This window comes from Oryctolagus cuniculus, chromosome 2 (genome assembly GCF_964237555.1).
Source record: "Oryctolagus cuniculus chromosome 2, mOryCun1.1, whole genome shotgun sequence".
Taxonomy (NCBI): domain Eukaryota; kingdom Metazoa; phylum Chordata; class Mammalia; order Lagomorpha; family Leporidae; genus Oryctolagus; species Oryctolagus cuniculus.
Window position 1 is genome coordinate 64,940,738 of NC_091433.1, and position 21,116 is coordinate 64,961,853.

The 21,116-nt window shown below is 43.1% G+C and overlaps 1 protein-coding gene and 1 long non-coding RNA gene across 3 annotated transcripts in view; both read left to right on the forward strand.

Moving 5' to 3' along the window:
* Positions 1-21,116, forward strand: part of WWC2 (WW and C2 domain containing 2) — a 262,307-nt gene that overhangs the window by 43,931 nt on the left and 197,260 nt on the right. The window lies entirely within an intron of this gene.
* Positions 1-21,116, forward strand: part of LOC127487360 (uncharacterized) — a 96,600-nt gene that overhangs the window by 42,802 nt on the left and 32,682 nt on the right. The window contains exon 1 of the long non-coding RNA XR_007914156.2: positions 1-21,081. This exon is cut by the window's left edge and continues 42,802 nt beyond it. This is a non-coding gene — a long non-coding RNA (uncharacterized lncRNA). The remainder of the gene's footprint in view (positions 21,082-21,116) is intronic.

The window sequence follows — 21,116 nt, forward strand, 5'->3', positions numbered from 1 at the left end:
ATAAATATCAAAATATTATACCAGCTGTTCTACTTACCCTTGCTTTTCTCAGTTAACATATTTTAGATGCCATTCCATGGAGGTGTAAAAAGGTCCACTTCATTCTTTGTATGGCTACATTATATTCCATTTTAAGTGTATACTCTAACTTCGATAATCAGTTTATGGGAAGTGGAAAACAGATTGTTGGGGGAGGGGCAGTGATGCAGGAGGAAGATAACTAATCAGCCATCAGTAGTTCAGGCAGAGGTGACTCGGACTTGGATTCAGACAGTGGCTGTGTAGATAGAGATTGAGAGACTGTATGTAAAGAGAGATGTAGCGCTAAGGAGCAGGAAGATCTGTTGATTGATTGGATATTAGGGGTGAAGTTGAGGGATGGCTCCTAGCATTTCTGTCTTGAGCATTTGGGTGTATGGTAATATCATTTGGCAAATCAGTTAACACTAGAAAGAGAGCAAGTTGAATTCAATTTTACACCTCGAATTTAGGGCATTGGTGACAGAGGCAGGTGAAGATGTGGAGTTATCATCTGACTCTCTAAATCTGGAGCTCAGGAGAGACAGATGTAAGTATTAATATATTAATGTAGGACATCCTGTACAGGTGATGTACATGACACTGTGTGATGTACATGAGGTCGTAGAGTGATATACATTTACACTCACAGTAATTGGAACTTTGGGAATGGTTGATATCCTGGTCACTGACCTGGCTAAGATGTGAATGTGGTAGAACAAGATTCAATTTTATATATATATTAAAAAAAACCTACACAGTTCTGTAAAGTTTGTTACAAAAGCCCACTAAAAGAGTTTGTGGAGATTATTAAGTAAGCGGTTTAATACACCTTTACTGTTCTGTCCAGCAATCCCACTCCTAGATTTTCCTCAAGAGAATCGAAGACAGATGCCCACCAATCACTGAATACTTAGTAGTAAAAAGGAGCAAGCTGTTGATACATTCAACAACACGGATGAATCTTGAATGTATTATGGTAAATTAATTTTTCTCCAGTTTTTATTATTATCCCCTCAGACCCTGTAGATGTTTTTTCCTCTAGTTACCCATTCCTCTCATGAAATTTTACTATGTGCCTGGCCTCATGGAGGACCCAGACCCTTGTAAAAACACATAGGAACACATTTCCATATCCCGGGGGCAGTATCAACCTCCCTCGCCTCTCCTAACCTTCCCTACATACTCAGAGTACCTGGGCTAAGCGAAGAAACCAAATTCAAGTGGTTATATACTGGATGATTCACTGTATATAACATTCTTGAAAAGGAAAACTACAGGATCAAAGAACAGATTAGCAGTTGATAGGGGTAGAGGGAGCAATTGACCATGGTAGGGGAAGGAAGGAAGTTTTGGAGAGCATGGAAATAAATGTTCTCTGTCTTGATTGAGGTGGTGGTTTTACAGTAGTGTGCATTTGTCAGAATTAATTGAACTTTACTCTCCCAAAGAGTAAATTTTATGGTATTTAATTATACTTTAATAAATCTGACTTTCCCAAACAAGTTGTCCTGTTTCAAACCTGGAATGGGTTTGGTGGGTGAGAAGATTGGACGCTTCAGAAACCGATCATTTTGGAATCTTCCATTACAAAGTGTGTTCAATATGCTGAGACTCCTAAATAAAGTTACAAATAACGCCATGAAAATCCTTGTGGAAAAGAGTAGAGTGCATAATGAGGAACCACAGGGCAGTGAAAAGACAGTGTAAATGACCATTGCCTCAGGAGTGTAAGGGTTTGATGGCCCAGCCTCCTGGGGGCAGAGGCTGGTCTGCATTAAACCATATCTGAAGTCCTAGCTTTTCCTTGGGAGTGACTAAAAACAGGTTGAGAATTAATTTGTAAAAAGAGAAAGAACAGAGGAAAAGCTTCAGCTTCTTATCAGGAGTTGGCTTATTGGTTTGATGTTTTGTAAAAGTTCTCAAGCTCCCATGGCATCCAGAAGGGGGAAAAAAGCTTTTGTGCTTCATTTGCCTTTTTATAGTGAAAGCTGGGATTTTTCTCCCTTATTGCAGGCTCTCACTGAAGTATGTTATCATCTTGTATCAAGAGGAGTCTGAGGAAGCAGGGGTGGTGGAAATACAGGTTTTGCTTTTGGAATACCTTTAAGAAAGGTATTTGAATGTGTAAACATTGCCAAGAAATAGAGTTTCCTCCTGTGTTAAAGCTCTTGTGTGTAATCAGTGGATGGCATCTGCTTCTGAGCTGAAGTGGTATATTTTAAAAGCTCTGGTGACAAATGAACCATTTTTTCTTTCAAAAGCCTTTACTGAATTGCCATATAATTTGGGGGAGGTTCCTGGCGAGTGATGTATAGAAAATTCTGCTGCTTGTAGTTTTATACTACAGTCATAGGTATAGAGGTTGAAGTAAAGGCTGTTAACTGATGCAGCTATTGGGAACCCCAATTTATGGACTATATCTCTGTGTATCTGAAAGCCATGAAGAAGATAAAACTGACTTCATTAATCATAGAGAGACAGGCATCTTGCAGCACCTATTAATCACTGACAGTTACAGCATACCTTCTGAAGTTAGCGAGTACTATCTCTAGGTACATAGAGAATACAAATACATCACACTTGCAGCTGGTCTGCTAATACATCATTGGTTCCCTAACCTGTCACCTGCCACAATTACCACAGGCAGTTTTGTAAAACTGAGCACCACTGACCTTGACTTTAGTTTGTACTGTACTGTTACTCCTGAGTCACTATATACAGACCCACTCAATGTTTGGGGAGTTATGCTCCGCCTCTTTGAGGGTGGAGTGTGTACATATACCTACTCAGTATTTTTATAAGCTGGCAGTGGATGGACAACTGGAAATCAAAATTAAAGCAATATCATTATAATAACTTCAAGAAAGGAAATATTTAGATAGAAACCTAACCAAACATGTATTGAAGCCATATTCTGAAAACTCAAAAAATGCTGATGAAAGAAATCAATGAATACTTAAATAAATGGGGAGATACATTCATGGATTAGAATCCTACACATAGGGGACAGCATTGTGGGATAGTGGTTTAAGCTGCTGCCTGTGACACTGGCATCCCGTATAGCTGGTTTGAGTCCCAGCTGTTCCACTTCCAATCCAGCTCCCTGCTAATGTGCCTGGGAAAGCAGCAGAAGATGGCCCAAGTTCTTGGGCCTCTGAATCTATGTGGGAGACCTGGATGGAATTCCAGGCTCCTGGCTTCAGCCTGACCTAGCCCTGACCATTGCTTGCAGTCATTTGGGGAGTGTACCAGCAAATGGAAGATCTCTCTATATGTATCTCCCTCTCTCTCTGTAACTGTGCCTTTCAAATAAATAAATAAATCTTAAAAAAAAAAAAATCCTAAGTGTACTAAAGGTATCAGTTTTCCCAAATTAAAAATAAAAATCTTAGTATTGTTTAATTTTTTAAAAATTATTTTCATTTTATTTGAAAGGCAGACAGACACAGAGAAAAAGATGAGAAAGATCTTTTGTCTGCTGGTTCATTCACTAAATACTTACAACAGCCAGAGTTGGGCTAGGCTGAAGCTGGGTAGAGGGAACTCCATCTGAGTCTCTCAGTTGCATGGCAGGGACCCATGTACTTGAGCCATCACTTGCTGCCTTCCAGGGTGCACATCAGCAGGAACCTGGAATTGGGAGCAGAGCCAGGTCTTGAACCCAAAGCCCTCTGATGTGGAACATGGACATCCCTAGCAGCATTTTGGCTCCTGTGTCAAATGCCTGCCTATCAGTGGGATTTTTATAGATACAGATAGGCTAATTCTAAAATTTATATGAAAAGGTAAAAATTAGAATAAAGAATTGTGAAAATGAAGAATGAAGTTGGAGAAGTCACATTATCCAATGTTAAGGCTTTGTGGGGACTGGATTAAGATGGTGAAGTAGGGAGGGAGCTTATTGCTCTAGTCCAGGAGAAGATGGTTTAAAAAATGTGGCGATAGTACAGTTTCAGGGAAGAATTAGGGAGAAAATGGCAGAGGAAACTCCATGCAAATTAGAGGAACATAGTGGACCTATGTGAAGGGTGTGGGCACGCACAAATCAGGATCCTAGCAGTCGAGAGCCTCCGCACCAGCTTTGGAGAGAGGTGAGGCCAGATTGCAGCAGCCGAATCCACTGGTGATAAAGCTACAGGAAAAGCCAGGAGAGAATCTGGCATGGAGCCCTGTGGGGGTTAGTGTATCTGCCAAACTAGAGGAGGAAAAAAAGGGGGGGGGGTCATGTTTCTCTCTCCCCAATCACGCAACAGCATCCTGTAACAAGTCGATAGAGAGTGGGTGCCATTTTGGACATACCTAATACCTGTGCCAGCTCATGTCTGCACCCAGCAACCAGCTGAGCGGAGACTCCTGAGTCTGGCAGGGAGAACTGATGGTGGGAGGGTGGGGGTCGGGTGCTTGTGACTGTGGGAGGCTTGTGTGCCAGGACTGTGAAAACACTGAGGCTGTGTGGGAAGACTCGATGTATCAGGGACTTTGAGCAGTCACTATGGGAGGCTCCATACACTCAGGGCTCCCTGGTTCCCTGGTGAGGGACATTTCTGGGGAATCTGCTTACACGGAGGACTGCACAGATCCTTTGTGGGTCCTTGTAGAAGTGCAGATGAATATTATACCCACTGGGGCTAGCGCCCAGGCACTGGTCTCCTTTGAGAAGAGAAAATGAGCTGAGTCTACACCAACAGAAGAAAAACCTCCCCTCTGATCAGAAAAAAAATTAAGAGATTTACTATGCCCAACCTGGTTGTCACCTTAACACTCCCTTCACCCTGGAGTACTGAGCAGAGCTCCCTGGCCACACCCACCACATGCCTCCAGGTGCTCCACTAATCCACAGACATTGTCCGAAGATGAAAGTTGCCACAGAAAAAAAAAAAAAAAAAGAAGAAGAAGAAGAAGAAACTAATGGCATTTGTTCCCACAAATGCTGAATAATAAACACACCAATTCAAGAAACAAGAATCAGGAACACAACATCATGCCCCCAAAATAATACGACGCTTCATTACTAGATTGTGAAGATGAAGAGTTTGAAAAAATGCAAGAAATGGAATTCAAAAAATTGATGATTACATAGAAGTAATCAGAAGCAATGCACAAACCAATGAAATCCGTACATGATGTGAAAGAAATTTTCTCTCACGAAATTGAGATCTTAAAGAGAAAGCGAACTGAAATCTTGGAAATGAAGAATTCAATAGAACAAATAAAAATACACTAGAAAGTCTTAACAACAGAATTGGTGAAGCAGAAGAAAGAATATCCGACTTAGAAGACAAATTGCAGGAAACTATACAGTCAGACAAAAAACAAGAAAGAGGAAATTAGAAAACTTAAAAACACTGTTGGTAGTAATCTACAGGATACTATCAAATGACCTAACATATGGGTTCTAGGAGTTCCTGAAGGCATGGAAAGGGAGAAAGGATTAGAAGGCCTGTTTAGTGAAATAATAACAGGAAGCTTCCCTAATTTGGAGAAAGAACAGGACATGCAAGTACGGGAAGCACATAGAACTCCTAATAGACATAACCAGAAGAGATCTTCACCACAACACATTGTAATCAAACTCTCCACAGTAGAACATAAAGAAAAGATTCTAAAATGTGAAGGAGAGAAATGCTGGGTTACTTTCAGAGGATCTCTAATTAGACTCACAGCCGAAGGAACCTCGAAGGCTAGGAGAGAATGGCAAGATATATTCCAAGACTTAAGAGAAATGAACTGTCAACCCAGAATACTGTACCCTGCAAAGCACTAATTTATGAATGCAGGTGAAATAAAGATATTCCAAGATGAACAGAAATTGAAAGAATTTGTCACCATCTGTCCATCCTTGCAAAAGATGTTTAAGTATGTGTTACACACAGAAACATGGTCATCACTGTGAAAGATGCTAAAGGAACTAAATCTCCCAGTAAGAGCACAAAGGAAATCCAAGGTAAAAGTAGGAATATTTATGAAAAAAAGGCAGGGCAAAATCATTACTTATCAATAGTCACTTTGATTGTAAATGGCTTCAACTCTCCAGTTAAAAGACACAGACTGGCTGAATGGATTAAAAAACAAAACGTATTTATTTGCTGCCTACAAGAAACAAATCTCACCAACAAAGATAATGCAGACTCAAAGTGAAAGGATGGAAAAAGATAATCCATTCTAATAGAAACCAAAAAAGAGCTGATGTAGCCATCCTAAAATAAGACAAAATAGACTTTAACACAAAACCTATTAAAAGAGACAAAGAAGGGCACTATGTAATGATTAAGGGATCAATTCAACAGGAAGATATAACTGTTATAAATGTATGTGTACCTAATTATAGGGCATCTGTTTATTTAAAAGAAATGTTAAGGAATCTAAAGGAAGGCATAGACTCAAATACAGTAGTAATGGGGGACTTCAGTACCCCACTCTCAGCAAAGGACAGATAACTAGATGGAAAATCCGCGAGGAAACAGCAGGGTAACTGTTGTGTATGAAGTTTGTAAAGCTGTATAGTTCTGCATACATTCCTATGGACTTACTTCTAAGGGTACAGTTTAAAAACTTGCCATAGGGTCCCAAATCCCCTTAAGCTGGTTGGTAAAAAATACCACCTGAAGTGTTAAAGTGATCATATGGATAGGATTAAGGGTCTGGTAATACTAATACATTGAATTAAAATTATGTGAATGCTCCAACGTGGGAAGCAGTCCACACAGCAGACTCACAGAATGATAATTGCTCTAAATAGCACTCTGACCTCAGAATCAGCCCTTAAGTCATTCTGGTCTAGCTGAAAAGCCCATGAGAGCATTTCAGGCATGGAAAACAAAGACACTGAGGTAAAAAAAAAAAAAAAAATGTCCTACCTGAAGGATCTCAGTGGCTGAGACCCCAGTGGAAAGAAAGGAGGTACTTTTCTCTGAAGGGAGGAGAATAACTTCCACTTTGCTTATGGCTTTGTCTAAATACTGATGGAATTCGTGGATTCAAAAGGCTTCCATAGCCTAGGCAGCTTACATCAAGAGCCTCAGGTGATCACTGACGTCATACCTAAGTGTGCTAATTGTTAAATTAACAAAAGTCACTATGCACTAACTTCCAATGCAGGACCTCTGTCCTCAGAAAGTTGTATTATAACTATGTCTAAGTACTCCCAAAAGATGTATCATTCTTGTGGGCTTTGTTAAAGTTAATTAAGTTTCTTAAAAAAAAAAAAAAGTGAAATTAACTTCAAGATGCAATGAATTTGATCAGCTCTTGTCTTGACTGTTGAGGAACAGGTTTTGTTTTTAGTTGATTGGTTTTTTACCATGCAAATTGTTGAACTCTTAGTATAGAGTTGGTCTTCAGTGTATAAAGTTAATCGAAAGTGGATCTTAGTGGTGAATGGGACTGGAAATGGGAGAGGGAGGAGGGGGTGGGGTGGGAGAGTGGGTAGGAAGGTGGATATAATGGGGAGAATCACTGTATTCCTAAAGTTGTACTTAGGAAATGTATGAAGTTTGTATTCCCTAAATAAAAGATTTCTTTTGGGGGGAAAAATTAAAAAAAAAAAAAGATTTTGTGAGCCTAGGGAAACGGTGTAGGTCAGAGTTCTCCAGGGAAGCAGAATGTATACATACATATGTACGTACATACATACATGAGTATATGAATTGGCTCACATACCTGTGGAGTTTGGCAAGTCCAAAATCTGCAGGGTAGGTAAGCAGGTGAGTCAGAATGTGATCTGCAGACAGAATTCCTTCTTCCTATGGGATGTCAGTTTTTTTCTCTTCAAGCCTCCTGCTGCATGCACGAGGCCCACCCACATTTTGAAGGGCTCTCTGCTATGCTCAGAATGTGCTTATTTAAATTTTAATCACATCTAAAAACTACATACACAGCAATATCTAAACTAGTGTTTGACCACATATTTGGGTTCTCCAGCCTAAGCAGAGGACACATAAAATCAACCTGCACAACAGTGGAGTCAGTCTGATCACACAGTCAGGGGGCACATACTGGCATGCCCAGGATGAATCTGTACTGTATGGACAGTTGATTTGTGAAAAAGTTCGACTGCAGTTACAGAAGAAAGGATATTCTTTTTTTTTTTTTTTTTTTTTTCTGACAGGCATAGTGGACAGTGAGAGAGAGAGACAGAGAGAAAGGTCTTCCTTTGCCGTTGGTTCACCCTCCAATGGCTGCCGCTGCAGCCGGCGCACCGCGCTGATCCGATGGCAGGAGCCAGGATCCAGGTGCTTTTCCTGGTCTCCCATGGGGTGCAGGGCCCAAGCACCTGGGCCATCGTCCACTGCACTCCCTGGCCATAGCAGAGAGCTGGCCTGGAAGAGGGGCAACCGGGACAGAATCCGGCGCCCCGACTGGGACTAGAACCCGGTGTGCCGGCGCCGCAAGGTGGAGGATTAGCCTATTGAGCCACGGCGCCGGCCGGAAAGGATATTATTTTCAATAGATGGTACTGAATAATTGAATATCTTATGCAAAAAATAACCCTGCATATGTACTTCACACATTATTCACAGATGAACTCAGGGTTGATCACAGATGTAAATGTGAAATTTCAAAACTTTTTGAGAAAATATCAGAAATAATCTTTTATTTATTTTTTTGACAGGCAGAGTGGACAGTGAGAGAGAGAGACAGAGAGAAAGGTCTTCCTTTGCCGTTGGTTCACCCTCCAATGGCCGCCGCGGCTGGCGCACTGTGGCCGGCACACCGCGCTGATCCGATGGCAGGAGCCAGGTACTTCTCCTGGTCTCCCATGCGGGTGCAGGGCCCAAGCACTTGGGCCATCCTCCACTGCACTCCCTGGCCACAGCAGAGAGCTGGCCTGGAAGAGGGGCAACCGGGACAGAATCCGGCATCCCGACTGGGACTAGAACCCGGTGTGCTGGTGCTGCAAGGCGGAGGATTAGCCTAGTGAGCCTTGGCGCCAGCCAGAAATAATCTTCATGAACTTTTGGTAGGCAGAAAGTTCTTAGACATGATACCAAAGGGATGATTCATAAAACAAAGCGGTAACTTAGACTTCATCAAAATGAAATATTTTCAGGAAAGTTGGTGCTAAGAGAATAAGATTGAACATATTTTTGTGTGATTGTAGGCTGTTCATTTCCCTTTCCTTTGAAGTTCCTGTGGTGGTCCTTCCCTCTCCTCCCTCCCTCCCTCCCTTCCTTGTGGTTACTCATTATTTGTTTGCTAGTCTCCTGTTGATTCTTAGATGTTCCTTATATGTTTTTGACACAAATTTTTGAGGTTTTCTTTTTTACTGTCTTTATGCAGTTATCTGATGAATGGCAATTCTTAAGTCAGATTTATATTCATATTGCTTCACTTATGTTTGTGTATTTTTAAAAGATTATTTACTTACTTGAGAGGTAGAGTTAGAGGAGAGACAGAGATAAAGATCTTCACCTGCTGATTCACTCCCGCAAAAGGCCACAAGGACCAGGGCAGGGCAAGGTTGAAGCCAGGATCCAGGAATTCCATATGGTCTCCTATGTGGTTGCAGGGACCTAATCACTTGGGCCCTCTTCTGCTGCCTTCCCAGGCACATTAGCAAGAAGCTGGATAGGAGGTGGAGCAGCCGGGACTGGAACTGGCTCCCAAATGGAATGCTGGCATCACAAGTTGGGGTTAAAGATGCTGCACCACGGTGACAGTCTCTGTATTTTTTTTCCCCAGAAACCTGTATCCTGAGGTCATAAAGTATTCTGTTATGCTTGCAAACCTTTAGAGACTTGCTTTTCACATTTAGATCTTCAGATCACTAGGACTTAACTTTTGAGTGTGGAGTGTGGGGTTAGACTGCCTTTCTTATACCCCTGTATGTCTGCCTTGGCATCACAGTGCTGTGTATTGAAAAGTCTCACCTTTCCCTTGGAGCAGCAGTGTCACTTCTCCCACATCAGTTTCTATCAAGTGTCCATTTTTGAGAGGGTCTAACTTTGTGCTGCTTTATTCTGTTCAGGGTGTTAGTTTTCTTTCATTCTTCTTCTTTTTTTTTTTTTTTTTTTGGTTGATGTCACATTGTCTTACATATTGTAGTTTTATAACAGGTCTTGATATTTGGTAGGGAAAGTCTGCTAGATTATTTCTATGAAGACAGTGCTATCATTTACAAATAATGACACTTTTGTTCTTCCTTGCTTATCCTTAATCCTTTTATTTCTCTTTCCTGCTATACAGTACCAGCATAAACTTGGAATACAGTGTTGAATTGAAGTAGTAATAATGGGCATCTTTGTTTTGTTCTAAATCCTACAGGGAGTGCTTTCAATGTAAATAGGTATTTTGTAGTAAAAATAAAAATCAGGTTAAGGAAGTCCCCTTTTGTTCCTAGCATACGAAGAAGTATTCTTTTCCCAGAGTAAATGCTTGTTGAATTTTGTCAAAGAAGTGTTCTGTTCCTTTTGTGATAACCAAGTAGTTTTTTTTCTGTGAACAATATGTTATATTTAATTCATTAATTGATATTCTAGTGTTAAAACAACCTTGCATTCCTGGTCTAAACCCAGATTGATCATAAATTATTATTACTGTTATTTTTATTGAACTTGCTCTAGGATTTGATTCATCAATATTTTATTATTACTATTTTTTTCTTATTGAAAATGCCAGTGATATAAGATGCATCTCTGTATTTCAGAAATGTTGCTTTCATTTTTTAATTGGCTAATGATAATTATGAAGTGCCAGATATTGTTAAGATGTATTCTGGTTGTAGAGATGTTGAAGTGTTCAAAGTGTGTGTCTTAATGCCAATTAAGTGCTCTGTTGTTCTGTGGTTTGTATCTATGTTCTTAAGTGAGCTTGACCTGCCATTTTCCTTCCTCATTCTTTCCTGGTTGGTGTTATACCCTATGAAAAAATGAGTTGGGGAATGTGACTATAAGGCCAAAAATCTAATAGTCATTCTTGTTTCTTTTCTTTCCTCTTATTCTTGGCCCTGAGTGACCATAAAGAATAGAGAGCTTTGTCAAGGGGTGATGGATGTATTAGGGTGAATGAAAAATAGACATGTTGTTTTAGGCCACTGAGATTTTAAGCTTGTTTGTGGCCATAGAATAACCTAGCTATCCTGATATATTTTATTATACCCTATACATACACACATGCACATTTATATATTTGTGTGGCACCACATAATTGCCCTACCCCGGCCACAGTATGTCAGTTCTAAGAGCAAGGACTTTGTTTTGTTTCTCCTCTATCTCTGTTATATAGGTACTTAATACATATGTGTTAATACTGTGCTGTAGGAACTAGGGTCTGTTAGGAGGTATCCATAGGCAAGAAGTAGATGTTAAACAAATACTACTCTAAAATGCAAACCATGCCCTGGTCTAACCTGCATTAGAGCCTGAGGTCACTGATTAGAAGTGGAGGTTCCTGGGGACCATGTTAATGGCATAGATTAAGTCAGCTACTGTGACACCAGCATCCCATATCAGAGCTGATCTGAGTACCAGCTGCTCCACTTCCAATTCAGCTCCCTGCTAATTTGCCTGGAAAAGCAGCACAAGATGGCTCAAATGCTTGGGCCCCTTCTACTCATGTGGGAAACATGGGCCTGGTTTGGCCTGGCCCAGCCACAACCATTGTGGCCATTTGGGGAATAAACCAGCAAATGGAATATCATTCTTTACCTCTATTACTCTGCCTTTCAAATAAATTAAAAAAAAAAAATCAAAAAAAAAATTTTTTTTTTTGGAAGTGGAAATTCCTATGCCTTGCTCAAGGCCCACTAAGGTGGAATTTTTGGATACGGGATCTGGCACTCTTTAAGTTTTTCAAAGATTTATTTATTTATTAGAGAGGGAGAGGGAAAGGGGGAGAGAGAAATATATATATATCTTCTGTCTGGGGATTGGTCCACTCCCAAATGCTCATGGAAGCATATAGAAGCTTATAGAAGGCTGGGCCCAGGATGAAGCCACTAGCCAGAAACTCCATCTGGATCTCCCGCATGGGCAGCAGGGGTCCAAGCACTTGGGCCATCTTTGGCTGCCTTCGAAGGTATATTAATAGGGAGCTGGATCAGAAGTGGAACAGATGGGACTTGAACCTGTGCTCCAGTATGGGATGCTGGTGCTGCAAAGGGCAAGTTGATCCACTGTGCCACAACACTGGCTACTTGGAATGTTCTTTTTTGGGTAGTTATTGCAATGATTCTTCCCTATGTAAGATTTGAGACGACTGCTTCTAGGGTAGCATGGTCGCATGCTACCAGTAGAGAGGGAAAGTGGGAAGCAGATTTGCCTCACTATTACAGTAGAAGGATTCTGTGTCACATAGGAGTCATAGGTGTCAACTGTTAGAACTCAGTGCTTTCAAAAATGCACAACAGCACATCATGTGGTAGTGTTTTGAATAAGCAGGTAGAATTATAGTTTGCTATAATACGGATACAGCTATTGGGGAGAACTTGTAAAAGCAGCATAGAAAAAGGAAAAATAAGTTGCTTTTTTGAGTTAAGCCTGTCATTGCTTCCCTTACTGTTGTCATAAAGGCTTCATCATAAAAGCGCCAGCATTCACTGAGTTATTGCTCTAGGCCTGACACTGCGCTGAGAGCCACGACCTCAGAGCCAGACTGCCTGCCTTCACATTTGGCTTGCCTGCTTCGTGACTGCTTGTGACCTCTCTGTGCCCGTTTCCTCAATGAAAGCTAATAACTTGCACCCACTCCACGGTGTTGTTTGGGGAGTGAAACTGGATAGTCTGCTCCTAGTAACAGTTTCTAGTGTTACGTAGCATTTACTGTGTTCCACAGGCTGTTCTAAACATTGACTACAGATTATTTAATCCTCACAAATCTTTGAGGGTGTAACCCCATTTTTTACTGAGCCTTAGGAAGACAAAGGGTAGCAACCAAACCATTCTAGAATTGCAGACTACTTTTATTGAAGTGGCAGAATCTTAACTGTGAGGATCGACAGGTTTTGGGGAACCACAGGGGGCCCAGGAACAGAAGGAGAGAGGGACTTCTTAAGGGCCTCAAGGCTGATTTCCACCACCCCTGCATTGCTCAATTCAGGCTGCCTTATGGAACCCCATTGATGAGGGCGTTCCCAGCAGACGCTTAGTTTAGAGGCTTCAGTCTGGGCTGAGGGTGCCAGCAAATCAGTGATGAGAGCCCTCTCCCTTGGCCGGCAGATGGCTATCTTCTTTGTGTCTTGCTGTTTGGCTTCTCCTCCTTGGGCCACACTCAAACCAGAAAGCCCAGGTGAGCCCCCGGTGTTTATTGTATAGCGACACTAGTCCTGTTAGGTCCCTGCCCTACCCTGTGACATCATTTGACTTCAGTTGCCTCCTGAAGATCTTGTCTCCCACCACTGTCATTTTGGGAAGTAGGGCTTCAACATACAGATTTGGAGGAGCACAGTCCACAGTGCCTTCCCAGCACCACTCCAAGGAGCAAATACAGCATCCTCTATGCCTACTCAGGGGCTCCAGCATCTTCAGGCAAGTGTCAGAGAGACAGCCAAATGGTCACCAGGTGGCTACGGTCACCCGGGTGTCCCCGGCACTGGGCTTCCTCCTGGCCTCTGGCGTGTACGCAGGTGGCGGTCGCATGTCTGCCTGTGTCCTGGGAGGTGTGTGGAGTTACGTAGGTGCTCGATTCTGACACCTTCGTGTCATTCATTTCTAAACAAACAGACGCTGTCTAGTGGTCCTTCCTTGAATGAATACTGACTTATCCCACTGTTGACCAGGCCCTGCCTTCACAGAGGAGATGCTAGTGAGGGACACATGGCTAACACGTACACCAAGAAACACGTGCCTGGGAGCTGGTAAGCTGGGAAGGAAGAGTGTGGAGGGGGAGGGGACCAAGGATTGGTAGGTGGGAGGGGCCCTGTTTTAGAGCAGGGCTAGGAAAGCAGGGACAGGAGCCAGGGAAGTAGCTATGAAAGGAACATTCTGGACGAGGGGTTGTAATTCCAAACACAAAGGCCCCCCAGTTGGAATATTCTTGGCAAGTGGGTTACAAGTGATAGCCCCAGGTTCTGGGATCGTATTGCCTGGAATGTACTATGAATGTTGAGTGTGTTATTCACGGGACTATAGTCCAGATTTGACTGTGGTAAACAGCAGTTTCCTGCCCCAAATGTTGTTTTGTTGTGGTTGTCGTTGGAATTTCAGTTGTTGCAGGGATCCGCTTGCCACCCTCTTCTCCCTTTAAAATCAAAGTGTCTGTTGGGTTTTGTGACTCAGCCTTTGGTTGTTGCACACCAACAGTAACTGTGCTTATTTGAGTTTCCCACCAAACTGCTGATGGGAAGAAGAAGGCACCTGGGAGGGGTGTGTGTGCTTTTGCAGGCCTTGCAGAAAGGTTACATTCTATCTTGTTTTCTCCTGAAGACCCCTGCCAGTTTTGCTCTTGCAAAGAACACATTTGTGCCTATTTTAATATCGAATGATTCGGGGAGCCAGGCTGTGTCTGCTCTGTGGGTTTGCATGTGCTCAGTCCTGGCCTGCACCAGCATGAGAAGCCCTGGCACAGAGCCATGGGGCGTACGTTCTGGCTGACGTTGGGCTGCAAGCTCCTGTTACCCAAGGGCACATGGGTGTGAGCTGGGTGGTTTTACTGTGATGGAAAACACAAAAATGTTGAACTTCCCTCCATAAATTATATGTAAAGTAAAATCCAAGAAAGTGCAGTTTTTTTTCTCAAACAAGCAATGTCAAGAGAAGCCTACTGGGGCTGGCGCTGTAGCATAGCAGGTTAACACTGACCTGAAGCGCCGGGCATGCCATATGGGCGCCAGTTCTAGTCCCGGCTGCTCCTTTTCCAATCCAGCTTCCTACTATGGCCTGGGAAAGCAGTGGAAGATGGCCAAATTCCTTGGGCCCCTGTACCTGCATAGGAGACCTGGAAGAAGCTCCTGGTTCCTGGCTTCAGATCAGCGCAGCTCTGGCCATTGGGGCCAATTGGGGAGTGACCCAGTGGATAGAAGACACTCTCTCCCTCCCTCCCTCCCTCCGCCCTCCCCCTCCCCTCCTCTCCTCTCCTCTCTCCTCTCTCTCTCTCCTCTCTCTTCTTTCTCTGTGTAACTCTTTCAAGTAAATAAAATAAGAATTTTTTTTAAAAAAGCTGGCCGGCGCCACGGCTCACTAGGCTAATCCTCCGCCTTGCGGCGCTGGCACACCGGGTTCTAGTCCCGGTCGAGGGGCCAGATTCTGTCCCGGTTGCCCCTCTTCCAGGCCAGCTCTCTGCTGTGGCCAGGGAGTGCAGTGGAGGATGGCCCAAGTCCTTGGGCCCTGCAGCCCATGGGAGACCAGGATAAGCACCTGGCTCCTGCCATTGGATCAGCGCGGTGCACTGGCGGCGGCGGCCATTGGAGAGTGAACCAACGACAAAGGAAGACTTTTCTCTGTCTCTCTCTCTCTCACTGTCCATTCTGCCTGTCCAAAAAAAAAAAAAAAAAGAGAGAGAGAGAGAAGCCTATAAAATCCCGTGTCCTGTCAAGAATGAGTGGTGAAATTCATCCTGTCCCCATCAGAGACAATCACCAGGTGGAAGTTGTATCCACAGGCATATTCCCCAGGTTACTTGTGTTTGGCTTTGGAATTCATATGACACCCACTTTTGCACACTGATTTTCTTTATAAATTGTTTTGAATTAATGTTAAAATTAACTTGGCATTCTGAATATTGAGTATAGATGACTCAGGTTTGGTCTCTGGGGTCAGAAGACATTCAAATTCATCAACATTTTGCCAGAAAAACTGGATCAAGAATGGCCTAATGCAGGGTCCATGCCACTCCCCTCTGCTTCTGTGACTGCTGCAGCAGAACCCATTGCAACCACGGGCTCTGGGAAGTCCTGACTAACTGATTAGAGTTGCCTAGAGATGAAACTCATTTGCCAACCCCATCCTGTTCAGCATAGATGAACCTCATTTGGATTATTGGGAAACAGTGATAAAGTAGTGGACTCTGATTAAGTTTCGTATGTTCTGTAGTAACATACAAACATTTTGGGTCAAGAATTGTGTTAAATTTCATTTTTAGAATATTTAATGAAACGTCTAAAGTTTTTACAAAAATTGAAAATACTCCATGTTGTGAGTTAAGTGGTGATGTTTGCATGATTTGATGTTCCCAGGGTAAGCTCTTTCTTAACAGGGAGGCCCGACTGGTGGTGAATAAGGAAGTCAGATCATGGATCCAGAGAAGTAGGGAGGAAGTCGTCATGGATGGCTGTCAGGCCTCTTCAAGTACCTGCATTTCAGAATCCTGTTTGGGAACAGTCAATAGGCCACTTGCATGTCTTTGAAACTCCTGAGTAATTTTTTCCCCTGTTTGAGTTGCCTAGTGTTTAACAAGTAACAGCGTCAGAATTCTTTAGAATAGTTGGTGAACTGATTTCCTTAGTTTTTCGGGCATTAGTCTGAATCAGGGAGCTTTTCCCCAGCTGTTCTTGTATGTGTTAGAAAGAAGTAGTTGCAGAGATACTAGTTTGGTGAAACGTGACCATTAGACTTCAATAAATAATAATTGCTTAGTGTTTCATTCAGTGTTCTGTTTTTGGAATTTCAATTGCAAATGAAAAAAATACAAATTTAGAGAGTAGTTTGCTAAGCAATTAGTAATAAAATGTGCTAGAGTGACAAAAACTGCTTGGCATTAATTTCATAATCTTGCAGCATTGCTAAATCATCCTTTTGAAAGTTAAAATTAATATTTGAAATTAATAATTAAGTTCATGGCTGCCAGGACTAATTGAAAGTTTTGTAGAGAGAAAGTGTATTATCCCAAATGTCATTACTCATTCACGATATGTCTTACTAATATGAGGCTCTGGTGTCAGTTGCTTTTATACTAATTGTTTTTAACAGGACAAGATTTGTTTAGTGATGTTCATTGTACTGGGGATGTAATTCATTGTAAACACACAATCCATTTGTAATCAGACGATGAAATGCACACAAATGTTATTTTTCCACTAGCTGAAAAAATGTCACCTCAGTAACAGCCAGGGCATGCTAGAGGCCGCTGTGCTGGTCTTGCATTGCTGAATGTGCCACTGGTTAGATTTGGTATTGTTTAGCTGCTGAAATCTGCCAAAAGTCGCAGCCTAAGGAAGGATGGCTGTTGGGGAGAAACTGTGCTCCTAGAGTCTGCCATGCCTCTCTAGCGAGGCTTGGTGCTCTGTGGATGGAGAGAGGGTTCAATCAGTGTAGCCTCCACAGCTGAGAGTCAGCATGGCCTAGTGGTGGGGGACATGATTTTATTCTCAGCACTGTGGATTTCTGGCTGTGTAGACCCATGGGAAGCTCCTCTGCCTCCTTCCCTCATAGCCTTGTTGCAGGGATTAAATGTGTGCCATTTGTCAAACACTTAGAATTACTGCTACCTCACAGTAGTGAATATAAATGTCTCTTAAAAAGAAAATCTCTGGGCCGGCACCGCGGCTCACTAGGCTAATCCTCCACCTTGCGGCACTGGCACACCGGGTTCTAGTCCCGGTTGGGGTGCCAGATTCTGTCCCGGTTGCTCCTCTTCCAGTCCAGTTCTCTGCTGTGGCCCGGGAAGGCAGTGGAGGATGGCCCAAGTGCTTGGGCCCTGCACCCCATGGGAGACCAGGAGGAAGCACCTGGCACCTGGCTTCGGATCAGCGCAGTGCGCTGGCCGTAGCAGCCATTTGGAGGGTGAACCAACGGAAGGAAGACCTTTCTCTCTGTGTCTCTCTCTCACTGTCTAACTCTGCCTGTCAAAAAAACAAACAAAAAAAACAAAAACAAAAAAAAGAAAAAAAGAAAATTTCTGGCAGTATCCACTTGTAAGCTGTTTGAAAATATCTGTTAAGCACTTTTCTTCTATTGTTAAAAAAAAAGATGACAGATTGCAGTATTAAAGAAAAGTTTAGTAATAGTCATCTGTATTACCAATATTTTAAATGAGCATGCATCGTCTTATTATAATTTACATGTATGCAAATTTCACACAATTGAAGTTGTAATGTGTACAGCAATCACTGTGGGAAGCTGACCGATCAGTCAGTCCAAGGCACGGAGGCTCTGGTCATAGCCACGTGGGAGAGGGTAGAGCAGAGCAGAGATGCTGAGCAGCTTGAAGCAACTTTGCTGGGAAGTTAACTACATAAGGAAAGAAAACAATTTTTCCCTTTGAAAACTGGTGAAGACCTAGAGACATCATTCCACTCGGTGCTGGGAGCAGTGCAGGGAAGTGAGCACTGTCACATAGCCACCATGGGGCGTAAATTCATTTCTGGAGTACGTGGCATGGAAACAGGACAGTTTTTTCATCTGAAGTTACCTAAAAATATAATCTCAGATTGGCATTGTCCTATGTCATTAAATATTCTTCTGCTATGTCTTGATTTCCCTGTGTGGCTTAAGGGGCATACCTGCCTTCATCCTTTATCCTTGTTTGAGTGCAGTAGCCTAATTTCACTGTCAGAGGTGTGTGCAGCTTCCCAGGTTTTGAAGTGTGCTTTGGTTTGTATGTCTGCTTTGAGGATTTAGGGTGGCACATGAAGGTTTAAATCCCCTGTTTGGGTACCTCACTGGTCCAGGAAGGGCTTGGTACCAGTGTGTGTTTGTGTCTAAGCTGGCGTACATATGGCACACTTCACAGCCAGGCCCATGGTCTCAAGCCCTCTCTCCTGGCTGGGGGTTCACACTGTGGAAGCCTCTAATGGGACCGAGCACCTGCTGGTACAGGCCCGTTTCTGTGGCCAGAGAGTGCCATGCACTCAGTCTAATTGTTGGCCTTGGTCGTTGGCAGTGGTGGGCTTTGGAGGGCCACTACTCTAGAAGATAGAAGGGAGCTGGAATGTGGGTTGCCAGGGCCTGGACATCAGTCACAGAGTTGATGACGGAATGTGCTCCGTGAGTGAGTGTGCTCTGTGAGTGAGTGTGCTCCATGAGTGGTGAATGCCCTGTCCAATGCAGAAACTCCTCAATGGCCGCCTCAGGCCAGAGCCCAGCCTCGTTCCCTTTTATTAGAATGTTTGTGGGAGCATTACTCCCTTTATCTTGACTTGGAGCAGAGCACTCTGGAAAGATGAAACCTGCCGTGAGCTGCCTGTCAAATGCTGCAGTCTGTCTCCTGTGAAGGTTTTTGGGTGAGTACTTTGTGCCACGGGCACAGGAGGGGAAGTGAGTATGGACTGAGAACAGCCAGTTTTGTGAGGCCTGCCTTGGTTGACTTGTTGAGAGCTTTCAGTATAGGGGTTGTAGAGGATCCAGGTGCCATGGAGCCTGCCAGTGATGCCTGGGACTTCTGCTTCCGGGACAGAATGGGGAGGGGTCATGGGACTAGAATGTGCACAAGCTGACCTGCTCAGGGGACCCTTCCAGACCCTGTTGAGCAGGGTAGTGCTGGTGGTGGGAATGCGACAGGTACCACAGTGTCACTGTGAGAGGACAGCCAGGAGGAGTAGAAACCATCTGTGGCCTAGGAAGTGAGCCAGTGAAGTCCAGAATTGAATCTCTGCCACTGGGCAGTGGAAGGAGCTGGAGTGACAAACAGAGAAGGAGACAGTGAGCCAGGATCAGAAAGTGGGATAACTGGTCTGCAGAGGATGAGGCATGTATCTTCTTTTGTTTTTCTAGATCAGTGGTTCTGAGTTTTAATGTTCTTAAGAAATGGCTGGAAAGCTCACTACAGCCATGTCTTAGACTCATCCCAGAGATTTGCATTTTCCAATTTGGGTTGGGTCCCCTGCCACGAATTTGCATTTCCCTCAAGCCCACAGGTGATGTGGGGAGCGCTGGTCCCAGGGCCACACTTAGAGCACCATGATTCTAGGTTTGCGCTCTATGGCAGGAGGACTTTCCTTAGATCTCCAATCTCAATAGATCTAAAGAGGAAAGAGAGGGAAATGGGAGCTCCTGAGTTCTTGTTCTATCCCAGATGCTTACCTGTTACCTAACAGCGTTCCCTTCTCACAAACATGGAGTCCTATCATCTGTGTTTTCCATGGGGATGTGGAGTCTCCGGGAGGCCAGTGATCTGCCAAAAGGCATATAGCCAGTCAGTGCTGTGACCGGCTTTTGAATTAGTGCAGTTCTGTACTGTAGCTCTCCCCAACAGGGGCCATGCTCTAGGCAGGGGAGGGAGCCGCCTGCTCACCAGTCGGGGTTGTTATATAGACCAGGACCCAGGATGTGGCAGCAGTGCCAAGTGAATCTCAGAGTTTGGGAATTAGTAAGACGTTCCTCAATTTTTTTTTCTTAAAAATTCATGTAAAGATGATACTGAAAAATAATATTTTAAAAGTTTAGGATCAAGCTGAAAGTGGTACAGAAATTTCCAACATGTTTTATTTAGGATTTTAGTGAGGTTAAAACAAAATTGTCCCTATAATTTCTTTCTTTGAGGTTGTGTGTTGAAGCATCACAAAGACAGAACACAAAAGCATATCAGGCAAATATAAGAACTGTAAGGTAAAGCATGTTTTTCTGTGATAAGGTATGTATTTGCACATGACAATATATTTCACTGTGTTTCATTGTTCAATATGAATGTGGGACAGCCTTTATGAAATACTGAGAGTGATTATACTGAATAATCCTTTTGTTTTTGAGTAGTTTTGAAAAAACATAAGCAGGTTATAGGAAATTTTAGAACTCTGTGAAATTATAGCTCTGTAGTTAAATGATCTTACTAAAACCGCCCTCAAACTCTGCTTTACCTCCCCAAGTACAAAAGATACAAGTAGTGTGTGAGCTTCTTGGCTCTCATAGTCCTTTAGGTACACGCATTTTCCTCTCCATGTAAAAATAAAAACGCCTATTCTGGCAAAGCAGTGGATTTTTCGGGGGCGGGGAGGGGGGAGAGATGGCAAGTACTAATGAAGAATTAGTTAACAACGATTGTCCAGGGATTAATCTGGTAATATGCCATATTTACAACAATGCAAATGAACCTAGGATCTTAACAGATGTGGTCTAGGAAGCTATTTAATCTTATTTAAATTGTGTCTAGGTCTTAGATTTTCGACTACCTGGATGCATTTATCATCATACTGCTCGTATAGTTTCCTCTTCTTAGTAGTGAAGAGCACTGTGATCATCTTTGATTTTCTTGGTAAGCTCACTTGATGTTTGCTAATTGTGTGTGTG